Here is a 14,209-nt window from a genome sequence, read left to right on the forward strand (position 1 = left end):
CGATTTTTAGTGACGATGGTAAATTAAATATGGAAATAGACAACAGAATCAACAAAGCTGGTATGGTAGGAAGTCAACTGAATAAATTTATATGGAAAAGAGAGAAATTAGCCAAAACACTAAATTAGCTTTTTTTAGAGAAAGATGTTGGAATTTTTTTTTTTTCCCCGCTTGGTTAGACTATAATAAATTTAGTTTAATCCCTTATCCAAGTGTAAGCAAACAAAGTTTGCACCTGAAGATACTTGAGATGCAAACTTTGTTTGCTTACACTTGGATAAGGGATTAAACTAAATTTACTAAATTAGCTGTGTACAAGACAGTATTCAAGCCAGTTTTAACTTATGGATCTGAGAGTTTGGTGAGAAGTAAAACACTCGACCAAAGACTAGAGACTGCAGATATGAGAGTCCTGAGAAAGATTAGGGGGTAAACAGATGGCATCAATGACAATATGATATTAAAAATAGGATATTAGGAAAGAACTTGACATTGTCAGCATCCAGGAATGTGTTAGCAGAGCTAATATCAGGTCGTATGGTCGTTTAAACAGAATGGGAGAGGAAAGATTAGCAAAAAAATGTTCTCTGCCAAGTTGGCAGGAAAAAGACACAGAGGAAGACCAAGATATAGGTAGTTCTTGTTCTTCTTCCTATCCAGGTTCTAGGCCAAGTGGCCTGTTCCGGACACAGTCCATCTTCTTCTTCCTTGACATCGTCAAGAAATAGTGGTCGTCCACCATTTCTTGTTCCTCTAGGCTTATATGTTAAGATCTTTTTTGGTAATCTTTCTCTCTGCATTCTTGCTATATGGTCTAGACAGTTTTTCCTATATTTAATCACTGAGTCTGTTATGGAATTAATTTTAAGATTTTTAATTATTTCACTATTTCTTTTTTTATCTAATAGGGTTAGTTTTTCTGTGGTTTGATACAGTAAAAAGTGCTTTAGAAGTATGAAAAACAGAAATATAAATCTTATAATGTTGGAGTCTTGACAGGTAAGAGACTGATTTGGAGGATAATTGTAGATAGGAAGTTAGTAATGATGTAATTTTTCATGTAGTACTAGCCTATCCTGCACACCCGTTGAGGGTATATATATCAGGAATTTGATGATGATGATGAATCAATATAGCAAGCTTGTCTACTATAACAACTATTCATGTGGGTTCCAGTGAGATTTTTCTGAGATTTTTTCTAATTTGAGCCCTTGTAGTCTGTAAATTTTCCTCATCACCTTGAAATCGTGGGAGGGGTGTTCTAGATCTGTGCACATTAATACATATTTTGTCTTCTGAGGTTCTGTATAATGAAATGCATAGTGTTCTCACTTTGCAGCAATCTACTTGTTTTCCAGTGTACCTTGAATTTCAGCTCTCTGTCCACATCACCACAATATCATTTGAATCATCCACTTCCTCCACTGTAATCCCATCAGTTGAGTACACAGCTTTCCATCCTTGAATCTCAAAGTTTAAATTCTTACACCTAATCATGTTAATCTGACATCATTCTCCTGAATAGCCACTATCAGCACCTCTTCTGATAACGCTCCAGATGTTCAGATTTCTAATTATCCATTTGTTGGAATTTAAATACCCATTTTTCATGCAGTAACTTATCAAATGATATCCAGAAATAGTGTTTTGCATCATTGTTTCTTCTGAACCTTGATTCTAAGCTGTCTATATAGTCTTCTTAGTAATCTTACCTTTTATTTATCATTGGAACCATTCTATTTGGCACAGAAGAAACCATGGATATAGTTTATATATCCATGGTTTCTTCCATGGTTATATATCTACAGTTAGAATATAAATATTCATTTGTTTGTAGATGATGCAAAGTTGGGAGAATTGCAGATGCTGGCAATGTAGACAGTCAGTGGATTTGCCACTTCAGTATTGTGAAGTGTCAAGTTGAATTCTTTGGAATGCAGAGAATGCTTTTATCTCTGATAATGGAACTGTACTGAAAGAGGTGGATATCTGGGATATGAAACTGAACTGTTGTAAATGCAGCAAAGACAATACAGTGAATTGTTGGGAGGATAAATAGAAATGAGGTTATTGTTCTCCTATATATTTTACATTAATCTTGCTCACCTAGACCACTATTGTCCATTTGTTATTTGATCAAGATGATGGATAACTATAGAAAGCTCAAGTCCAGAGATGAGTAACTAATTAAGATATATATATATATACTAGGGGGCTCCGCCTATGGCACCCAACCCCCTGTGTTCCAGACTGGTAGGCCAGTTCTCCTTGAATTCTGAAGACTCGACACTCAGGGTAGCCTCTGAGTTTCAAAACGTTTCAAATAACTTGACAAAAACGTTACACAAAAACGTCACAGCTTACATCCGTTTCAAGCCGACATCACATCCATTTCCAATTTCAGCTTATCATTTTATAGTATGGAGTAGATATCAGAACTGCAGAATGCTAGTTATGAAGATATTGAGGGAACGTATTCTGCACTTTGAGGAGAGATGATATTTATAGTCAAGACTCCAAGCTCAGCATACATTCTCTCAATCTGTTTTCATAACTAACATTCTACAGTTTTGATATACATCTTAATTAGTTACTCATCTCTGGACTTTAGTTTTGCTAGTGTTCCAATAAACTACGTTATTTTTTCAAATAAATTGATGACAAAGATGTCAGGCTCCATGCAGCCTGGAAGGACCATAACAGTTTTCATCCCATTCTTTCTCTTAATTTATGAGACCACAAGTTAAATGTCAAGGAGGAAAAGCGATTTGTACTCAGTGAACACTCTTGTACATAAAAGTGCTTCACTTTAATATTTTTTGCCACTTTTGAAATTTTCCACTGTTGTTCAGCATTTCTTTCTTTTTTAATTTAATGCTTCTGATTTAAGGTTTTTTTTTTTTTTTTTTAATGTATTGTGATCTCTGCTTGTCATTTCATATATAATAATAATGTGATAAATATTTTAATTTAAATAATCACTGAAATATCATAATCAAGCTTAGAATATTGATGCTAATATGAATCAGCAGAAGTAAAATCAAATCATATGCATCAACAATTAGCCATGGAAGCTCATGTTATGGACTTGACTAAAAGTCAATTCCCAATATAGAACACTTGCTTTCTTGTGTTGGGAAATCCCTTAGTCAGTGTATGCATTTCTTTCCACTCACTCAAAACTGTCAACTTTTTAAAAATTTTTGCCCTGTTTTTGTTCATTGCCATATAAGAAAAACTTTAAAAAAGTTTTTCAGATTTAAATTTAGATTAATGGATTACTTCAGTCTTTTCCATTCTATTTTGTTTATGCCATAAAAGAATGCTCATTCACTCTAACTTTTGTTACAGAAATCTATTGTATCATTTACATTCATCTGGTGGATACCATCCTACATTATTCATCTAATCTGATAGAAGCTGTTTCACATCAACAAAAGACAGTGGATCATGTCAGTGTTTTATAGGACAAATGAAAGAAGCCATTTTTCTGCATGGTTTGAAACTATTTTTTAAGTTGTGTATTTAAATTTTATATTATGTGTAATTATTGTACCAACTTCTCCTCATTCCAGCTACCTCTCTTCTATGGAACAGCCTTTCCTCATTGTCAGCTACTATCAACATCTTTATAAGAGTTTTTCAACTGAAGGTGAGTTAGTGAGTCTCATGAATGTAGAAGTTTCATCTTCCTCCCCCCCCCCCCCCACACACACAGACACACCAGAAAATCAGAGTTTTTCACCCTGAAAACAGGTAAATTGGCCATGATCCTTTTTTTTTTTGTGAATTCCATCCACACAAAATTTATAAACATGTACAATTCTCTCTCTCTCTCTCTTAGTTGGTGTTAAGGTGTATCTAATCCAGAAACCCTACTGTAGAGACCAAATTTATTTTTTCTTCCATGTCGCTTCAGGATTCCAATAAATAGGCTGATGCACTAAGTGATGAAATTCATTTAAAGTAACTGGTGCATGGTAACTGAATTGTCTAAAGTTGACCTGGTTACCACTTATCCTAATTATTCCTTCAGAACTGCCATGTATGGTACATTACAAACAGTACTATTTTTTTTTTTGGATCTTTTATCTATTATGTTTCATAAGAGTTCTTGAGTTATAGGATAGAATTTGTTAAAGAAACTGGTAAACATTGAAGAATTTTACCCTAACCTGAATCCATCTGACTTTGACCATTTCAACAAGATGAAAGAACTTTTTCAGGAGATTACCTAGACTCTTAAAGATGTTCGTTAAAAAATGCTGTTTTGCTTGTTGAAATAGTGTCCGGCTGACGAGATATTTTACTGTGGGGGACTAAACTCTATACCACAATGCATTTCATATCTTGTCTTGAATGCATTTAATGTTGGTGCACTCCCTACCCACTTTTACAATGCATTCCACTCATTCACCACTCTACTTACAAAAAATATATTTCTCACTTAATTATTCACATGATATTTATACAGTTTTCAGATATGACTTCACATTCTCTCACTTGTTATACCATGCAATAATTCCCCTATAGCAGCGGTGGCGAACCTTTTTATGTCTGCATGCCAAAAGTTTACAAATCGAGTTGCTGATGTGCCAGTGCATGCCAAAAATTTACAAAACAAGTGGCAGACGTGTCCGGCATGTCAGCAACTAATTAATACAACACCAATTAATTAATTAATACAAAATTAATTGCAGAATTTTATTGAGACAAGTTTAAAAATTAACATAGAATTTCATAAAAATTAACTCATAATTTGACATATACATTGTCGTATACAAATCAATATCAACCTATTATCAATTTATTAATTTATAAATATCAGCCTATTATCAATTTATTAATTTATAAATATCAGCCTATTATCAATTTATTAATTTATCAATATAAACCTATTATCAATTTATTAATGAGATTTCTACTGTTGTACATTAGATGCCAAATGCTTTATATTGGTTCATATTTTGTCACTTTTAGTAATACACGCACGGAACTAGATTCATCAGTCATTCTGTTTCTTAAACTGTCTTTTATAAAATTCATTTTGAAAAATAATGACTCACAAGCACATGTAGATGAGAAAATTGATAATATAGCCATTGCTAGTTTTTTTTAAACAACAAAAGGTTTCAGGAATGACATTCCAAGTTCTCAATATTTCCTCTTCTGCATTCTTTTTAATTGCACCCAATGATCGATCATTTTCCATTATTTCCAAGTCATTTCTCAAATCGACAAACTTTTGTTTCCATATAGAACTAGATTGAAAATCGATTAATTGCATTTCTATATCTTCCAAATTCAGCCACTCAAATCTCGAAATTGAGTTTATCTGCTGATGTTGTGTCTGGATGCAAAATAAATTTTGATGTCTCTGTAAATTGCCTGAACTGCATAAATCTTGAAGAAAATTCACTGATTATAGACTGAATGACTGTAGAAAACTCTTTTGTCAGTTTAACTTGATTCATGGGATTCTAGATCTGCAAAGAATTTTTTTGTATTTGGAAAATATCTGAAGGTATTGGAAATAACGTCATGATTAAAAATTGGTAATTTAGCTTTGAATGCTTTGATTAAATCAAACATGACAATGATTGTCTTAACACCTTGTTGTTTAACATTTAATTCATTTAAATTAAACACAAATCAAAAGACATTAATTTCGAAAACCATTCGACGTTCATTAATTGATTGCATTTTTCAATGATTTTCTCATTATGTAAAAAAAGTCTGACTTCATATAAACACTCAACAAATCTTTGAAGAACTTTCCCACGATTTAACCATCGGACATTGTTGTACACTGAGTTTACCTCACTTAATAATTCTATAAATTTTCATTTATTTGAAGTGTGTGCCGATATAAAATTGACCAATTTTGTTACAATGCTCATAATATCTTCCAGTGGCTTCAAACTAGCCTTTGCACATGAAACCTGCTGATGTATAATACAATGAAAACCCAGAACTGAAGTCCAATATGTTTGGTAAATAAATTGACGAACCCATTTTCCTCTCCAGTCATATTGCAAGCAGTCAGTAGTTACTGATACAATTTTGTAGAGATCTATATCTCTTTCAGCAAGTGCATTTACAACTGCGTTTGCAAATATCTATTCCTTTTGTTGTTGTTATTGCTAATGATGTTAAACTTGGCAATTCTTCTTTGATGTTATTCCCAACACAATAACAAATAAAAATTGCTAAACGAGCTGATCCAGTTATGTCCGTAATCTCATCAAGACAAAGAGAAATTAAATCAGAAGATTTTATATCTGTTTTTTGCTGATGAGTTATATTTTTACCTTTCTATGATTTTATCTTTCACCGTGTTTCTAGCCAAGGGCATATCTTTTATTCTTTGAATAATTTTTTCCTTGTTTTCAAAATCTTCAAAAGAGAACTGGTGCGCATTTTAACCATGCTTCTTTTATATATTCCCCATCACTAAAAGGTTTCCCGTGTTTGTCAATTACATTTGAGGCAAAAAAACTAGCAGCAGTTATATTTGAACGACTGCTGATAAATTTCATTAGGGTTCTCGACTGGATATTCCTATTTTTAATTGCCCTACCAATAAATTCTTTCTGTTTGTCTTTGCTTTTTTCAAGGAGCGATTTATGGTTTGTCTCATAATGCACACAACTGTCCCGGAACATAAAACACATATTGCTTTATTGTCTTTATTAATCATGCCATACTCTTCAGTCCACCAGCTTTGGAACTCTCTGCTGCTTGACTGTGATAATTTTCATTTTTTATTTTCGCCAGCCATGTATTCAGTAGAACTGTAACAAAATAATTTGCAACTTAAATCAAATGTATTTTTTATAGTTTGAAAAAAAATCAACATTTTGTTATAATTAAATTAAATTAAATTATTTTTATAATTCCCATTTTCAGTAGCAAAAACAAAACAGTGCACATACACAACAATAATGCACTTGCCGCTGCTTATTTCTGCCTACTGGTGGGTGCATGGTGCGAAATGCATAATGAATGCACATACGATTAAAAAGGGGAAAAGTCAGGGAATCCTAAGGATCAGTCATTCTCAATTCTTTTTCTATAAGACTGTATTTTTATTTATTCTTACTGTATTAGAGGGCCCAGTCCCAACAAAACTTACTCGTAAATACCGTTCCTATTTTTTTTAAAGTTCATACATTAAGCTAACATAAGTATTAATATTATATAAATTAAGTGGATATTAAATCCAACATTATTTCAAAGCCGACTACAGTAGCTCTAGAATTTTCATGGGAAATTTGACCAGCGAACTTATAGGAATACACGCGCTGCCATACTACCAGGTGCTCTATTGGCTAGGGCAACTCGTAGTATGGCGGCGAGTGTATTCCCGTAAGATTTCTGGTCAAATTTCACACAAAACGTCTATAGTTTCTATAGTCGGCTTTGAAATAATGTTGGAGTTAATATCCACTTAATTTATATAATTTTGTATCGCCAATGTGAAACCTTTTGGTAATTTATTTTAGTAAATAAGTATTAATAATTAATTATGGCATAATCATAAAGAGTATTAGTACACTTATGTATATGCTGTACAGGTTGACAAATATAAAAGAATGCATTTAAATTAATTATCAATCACAGGACTAATGCTACAGTATTGTAGTTTCCTCAGGCCAACATCATTAAATTAACTTGTGGTAAGTTTTATTGACATATCCCATTCTGATCACCAAAAATTTATAATATTATTTAGTATAAAATTGATTATTGTATTATTAAATTGATTTTAATGATGTTGGTTTAAAAAAAAAAAAACGGTAGTGAGAAAAATATTTATGCATTGCAACTCACCATAGAAGTCAGTGGAGCTGGGGAAGCAGCAGAAGGATGCCGACTTGTCAGCGAATGCCTACTGTCGAATATAACTTGCCCTCGCATATAACTGGCACCCCTGATTTTACTTTATGAAAAAAGACATTAAAAGGTTTTGCATATATATCTCCCACACAAAAAACAACACGCCCTCCCAACAGCCATTATATACTGTAGATGCAAGAAAAAAAAGTTTTATTGTATTCCTGAATAAGGTACAGAGGCTTTTGCAGTCTGTGTAATATATTTCTCAACAAATAGTGCAATTAGAGACAGCTGGAATAAAAATGGCGCTAACTAAATGAATCACATGTACCCCTCTCACAGAAACTACGCTGTATAGATGCAAGCAAAGCCATATGTTGCACCCGAAACACAGTATCTAAATAAAACTATTGTCCAATTTTTCAATTACATGAAATAAGTGTTTGTTTGATTGCATTTGAAATTCTCGTTGTCATTATGACAGATCACAAAGGCTAACTTCAAATAAAATTCTGCCACGAATTGAAACATGCCATATAATGTTTGTGTGAGCTCCCTTTCCAGCTCAAATGCAAACAAGCTGCAATAAAAATCAACCAAGGATTGAAACTTTGTGTGAATTGAGCCCGCTGGTAATGAGAAGTTCTGTCGGAACGATAAACGACACCCTGTCATGAATGTCTTAAAACAAGAAATATATAGTGAATGTTGTTATGACAGTTGCAGATGTTATGGAATTCGGTTGAAGGGAATTAGCATTTCAACTCAAAAATTGTCAGTTCCATTAGTCTTTGGGTCGTGTGATCTTTTGTTAATACCGCACCAATCAAATTCATGCTTCATAGCTGCTTTCTCCTGTAAAACAAAATTTAACTTGTATGTATTGTAACAATTAAAAAAAAAAGTGGAATAATTTATAAGCGTATAAAAAGATATCATATGTAAATCGTTGACGTGCCAGCAAAATTCTCGGGTGTGCCACCTCTGGCATGCGTGCCATAGGTTCGCCACCACTGCCCTATAGCTATCGGTTAGGCATCTCCCACCACCTTATATGTATCAGTCATATTACCTCTTCTCCTTCCATCTGTTAAACTTTGCAAAGCATGCACATTTTCCCAATCTGTCTTCATACCCAACATTCCATAGTCCTGATACAGTTTTAGTGAATGTTATTATTAATGTGGGGTGCTTAAGGGTCAAAGCTGAATAACTGAGAGGAGACCTCCACATAGCCTTTAAAGGAATGCAGACAACCAACTAGTGTCTGACCTAATGTCCGATCCTCACCTTCTTGTGGTACACCCTGTTGGGTATCTACCTGGAAACTGAACAAACGAGGATGGGCTGGTAATTTGGGATTTAGCCGACCAAATTGTATTCTTATTGGCTTAAACTACAATATAAAAATGATGGTCCAACATGACAGAATTTCTTGCTGGCTGGGTCGTCTCCCGGTTAAACAAGGCCCCGTTGTTTTCACCAGGGAACAGAGCAAACAGCTAAAAGTCAGTTACTGGAACAAATCCTAAACATACCCCAACTCAACACCACCAGAGTTCAAGATCGGTTACTATCAATATAAGGAGCCTGAGTGGCAAAGAAATTGAACTAGCAGAAGAATTGGATAGGTACCAGATTGACATAATAGTGGTGACTGAAACAAAAAAGACAAAAACTGGTGAGATCTTTCTAAGCAATAAATACAAAATGTTATATTCAGGCAATAACAATCAAGGAAAAGAAGGAGTAGCTATAGTATTCAACACTAAATACGAGACTAATCTTCTTGAATAACAGGCAATATCAAGTAGAATGATGTGGACAAATATGAGAATGGGGAACTGGACAATGAAACTTATTTGTGCCTAAAGTTCCACAGAAGGTTCTACCTTAATAGAACCTTCTGTGGAACTTTACACAATGTGAACTGTAGACTAAATTACACAAAGATTATTGAAGAAAAAATGAAAGAGTTTGAGAACAGGAACCAAATCTTGGAGATTCAGTTGCAAATCCTGATGAAAACATTGATTGATTCAGCCAGAATGGCATATGGTGAGGTTGTCTGTAAGGACTTTATAGAGAAAGCACTGACACAATGAAAAAGAAAAAGTTGGTCCTTTTTTGGTGATCTCAATAGCAGAGCAGGAAATGATTGTCAGACATTCAAAAATATTTTGGGAAAATTTGGAGAAAAGAGCAAAGCTAATAATAATAATGGTAAATACCTGTTGGATTTCTGCTCAGGACATGGACTGGTTATTACTAACATAATGTTCCAACATAAAATTGTGCACAAATTCACATGGAAAGAAGAAGCAAGGAATAAGAAAAGTCTCATTGACTATGTTATTGTTGATAGTGATGTTTTCTCACTGGTGCAGGACACTACAGTGTACAGAGGATTTGAAATTGGACATGATCACCATTTAGTCTTCAGCAGGATAAAAGTGAATTTCAGATCGAAAAGAAGAATATGTAAGAAAGTTTTAAAGTAAATAAAAGTTGAGCAGCTCTCAAATGTGAACTGTAGACTAAATTACACAAAGATTATCAAAAAAAAAAAAAAAGAAAGAATTTGAGAACAAGAACCAAACCTTGGAGATTCAGTGGCAAACCCTGAAGAAAACCCTGATTGATTCAGCCAGAGAGCCATGTGGTGAGGTTGTATGCAAAAATAGAAAAATCAGAACTCCATGGTGGACACAGGAAGTTAAAGAGGCAGTGAAGGAAAAGAAGAAAGCATATCAAAAGTTCCTGGCAAATAAGTCAGCTTGTGCTCTTAGAGAATGCAGAGACAAATGTAAGAAAGCTAAACAAAAGTCATAGGAGGGCTTGGGTAAGAACATAGAAAATAAATATCAAGAAAGTGGCAAGATATTCTGGAGGTTATTGAAGAAGCTCAGAAATGGAGAAAAGAATGCTGAAAGGAATTAGAGATGATAAAGGTCACATGAAAACAGGAGAAAAAAGATGTCCTTGAAGTATGGAGTAATTACTTCAAAAAATTGCTAAATGAAACAATCAGTGACACACAGTGGTAAAAAAACACTCAGCAGGAATCATTATTGTTTAATTTGTACATTAATTACACTGGGACCAGCTTAACTAGAGATGTGTAGCTGTTTGCCAATGATGCAAAGTTGGAAATAGCTACGAGAAATGGAGCAGATGTTGTGGCCTTGCAGGAGGATCGGAATAAACTGTGTGAGAGGGCAGATGAGTGGAGCTATCAGTTTAACGTTGCAAGTGCAAGGTCTTGAAATTTGGTAGGTATGGGTGAGATGCAGAGTATACAATTAATGGAGAAATTTTGAAGGCGGAAGAGATGCAAGATCTCTTCCACCTTCAAAATTGATGGACAGACTTGAAGTTTAGGGGTCACTTTGCTAAAATTGTAAGAACATCACAACAGATTATGCAGTAATGAGGAGGACATTGACATGCAGAAGCAAAGAGGTTATGATTAACTTGTATAAGGCTTTGATCTAGCCACATATGAAGTACTGTGTGCAGATCTAGTTGCTTAGTTTTCATGGGGATATATTGGAAAAAGGAGTCCAGAGAAGGTATACTAAGTTAGTGTCAGATCTATGAAATGTCATATATGAGGGGAGAGAGATTGAGGAAATGCAACTTACAGAGCCTTGTGAATTGAATAGAATAGAATAGAACCTGCTTCTTACTACCAGCGGAGTAAGAAGCAGGTTCTTTGCATGGTGAGTGGAATGCATTACCTGAAAGTGTGGTGAGTGCAGAAACTGTGAATGGGTTTAAGGCATGATTTAATGATCTTTTTGCATGAGAGAGAGTGTATAGACTTCCCACAGTGAGTCCTTTGACCCCACGAAGGTGAGATGTTAATAATAATTATAGTAATAATTTCCTTTGGCCTGTTTATCTAACTTCTTTTCATAATTTGATTTTGCTTTTCTCACCACAAGCATCACTTTCCTAGTCTGCACATTATATTGTTTGTGATTCTTGTCATCACTTTTCTCAACATTCACAGTATTCTTTTTTTTTTCCTTTCTTTCTTTTTTTTTTTTTTTTAATGCAGTTCTTGCTTTAAAATGCTACTCATCCATTTAACTTCCATGCAGTTAATTCTTAATTCTTTGGGGATGCAGTCATTTAGAGCTTCCTTCCAGGACTTATGATTCCTCTACCATTCAGTTTCTCATGCCAAGGTACTGCCTCAAGCTGCTTTCTCAGTTTATTATAATCACATGCATTATAGTTACACTTATGTCCCCAGCATTATGCAACCATCAGTTGATTGCATAATGGTTTTGTGGCTCCCACCAGTGAAAGGTCTATTTCTACACCCATAGTACATTTGTACTGTGAGTAGGCTAAGGATTATTTTTGTATTTTTATTTACTTTATATATTTACTCATATTTTTTATAATCTAGAAACCCTGCTTGGAGACCAAACATGAAACTTTTTCAAGCCACTTCAGGCCTCCAATTAATAGACAGATTCCAAGATGATGTTACTGGATTTGGTATTCTTGTACCATGAATCCATTCCATCACATGCTACTTAAAGTAGTCATCATTCATGAGTAATTCTATAAGTTCATTCTGATTATGTAGTTCGCATTCCTCTTCAGATGATCCTGGTCCATAGCACCCAGTTGTACATTATCCTGTTAACTTCTATCTCACACCAGACAGCCTCAAACCCAATTCTTGTATTACTCATACTCCTACCACTATTGCTACTGATACCACCATTGGAGATTTCTGCTCTGATGAATTTAATAACTGCAATCATTAGCATTTCTGCTGTGCTCTTTTTGTCTTGTCTAACCTTCTGGAATAAACTACAACTGCCACATTCTATTCCTGTAACAGTATCCTCTTGTTGATTATGTAGACTTTCAACCAGTAAAAATCAATTATAAAGAGAAATACATTGGATTTATATGTCCGTAACATTATAAAAATGAAAACTGACTTGTTTTTGCCCACAGATACTTTTGACTTTTTCTTGGTTAAGATGAACAAAAATATAATAAAAGGCTAACATGAACTATAACATTACTAAAATACAGAAAACATGTAGGAGCCATTTACAATATACCGTATTTACTCGAATATAACTGTTTTTTCTCCAAAATTAAAGTTAAAAAATCATGGTGAGAGGTATATGCAAGGATTTTCGGAAACTAAAGTTTTTGAGGAAAAACTAAATTGATGTTTATAATTAAATCCTCAGTTTTCATTATAATTGCTTGCATTATTTATAAAATGGATGTATTTAAATGTTAATTATCAACGTTATTTGCGATTGGCTGCTTACCTTCATGATGCGATATATTTGAATCTTTTAGCGACAATGCTTCTGTAATTAAATTAATTATTTCTGGCGAAATCATAGCCCAAGCTCTTAAAATTCAGTTGCACAAAAGTGCTAATGATGGAGGTCTATTACTCTTAATTCCCCCCCCCCCACACACACACATTTCAAGATCGAGAAGAAGTCAATTCCCTCACTCACATTTCCTCTACTGGTTACTTCCATCTCTATGCATATGATTGGTGCAGTATTAACAAAAGATCATGCGACTCAACGACAAATGCAGCCTGACGATTGTTGAGTTGAAATGCTGAGTTTCTTCACCCAAATTCCAAAATATCTGAAACTGCCATAACAACACTCACTATCTATTCTTTTTTTTAAAAAAGTTTTAAACTTTTTTTGTGTGCAAACTATATGCAAAACTTTTTAATTTATTTTTTTGTAAAGCAAAATCAGGAGTGTGAAGTATACACGAGGGTGAGTTATATTCGAGTAAATACAGTAAGTTGAAATGGAACCGTGCGGACCGTGGAAGCTGGCATGAGTTAGCTATTGTTCGGTAATGTGTGCAAGATAGTTGGCTGAAAAAGTTCTCACTTTTGTTCTCTCTAAAATTATGGAGTTTTAACTGGTCATCAACAACCAATTCTTGAACTATCTAGAGACATACCAACTAAACAGTGACCAGCAGTATAGATTCTGCCACTTGCGATCTACAGCTGACTTTACTTTCACCACCCACCTATGGACGCAAGACATGGAGAAATTTGGAGAAACTTGTGTAGTTGCCCTCAACATTTCAAAGGCATTTGATCTGGTTTTGCACAGGGGCCTGCTCACCAAACTGGCATCCTATAGTCTGCCTTCCCCACTCTGCAACTGGATCATGAACTTTCTTGCTGGTTGCTCATTATGTGTCATGGTAGACAACTTACTCTCATCAGACTTCCCCATTCTCTTCTTTCACACAACTCTCTTTCTCTTGTATATAAATGACCTGCTCTCACAGACTTCCAATCCTATTCATAGCTTTGCTGATGACAATACACTCCATTCCT

The 14,209-nt window shown here is 34.3% G+C and overlaps 1 protein-coding gene across 5 annotated transcripts in view; it reads left to right on the forward strand.

Moving 5' to 3' along the window:
• Window positions 1-14,209, forward strand: part of LOC150095352 (lethal(3)malignant brain tumor-like protein 4) — a 381,800-nt gene that overhangs the window by 26,279 nt on the left and 341,312 nt on the right. For 3 of the 5 annotated variants that reach the window (XM_090410238.1, XM_090410239.1, XM_090410240.1), the window contains exon 2: window positions 3,352-3,652. The gene's annotated coding sequence lies outside the window, so the exon portion shown is untranslated. The remainder of the gene's footprint in view (window positions 1-3,351; window positions 3,653-14,209) is intronic. The other 2 variants (XM_090410242.1, XM_090410241.1) reach the window with 2 other exon arrangements.

Source organism: Typopeltis vanoorti, chromosome 20 (assembly GCF_054136105.1).
Source record: "Typopeltis vanoorti isolate ZY-2024b chromosome 20, IOZ_Tvanoo_1.0, whole genome shotgun sequence".
Taxonomy (NCBI): Eukaryota; Metazoa; Arthropoda; class Arachnida; order Uropygi; family Thelyphonidae; genus Typopeltis; species Typopeltis vanoorti.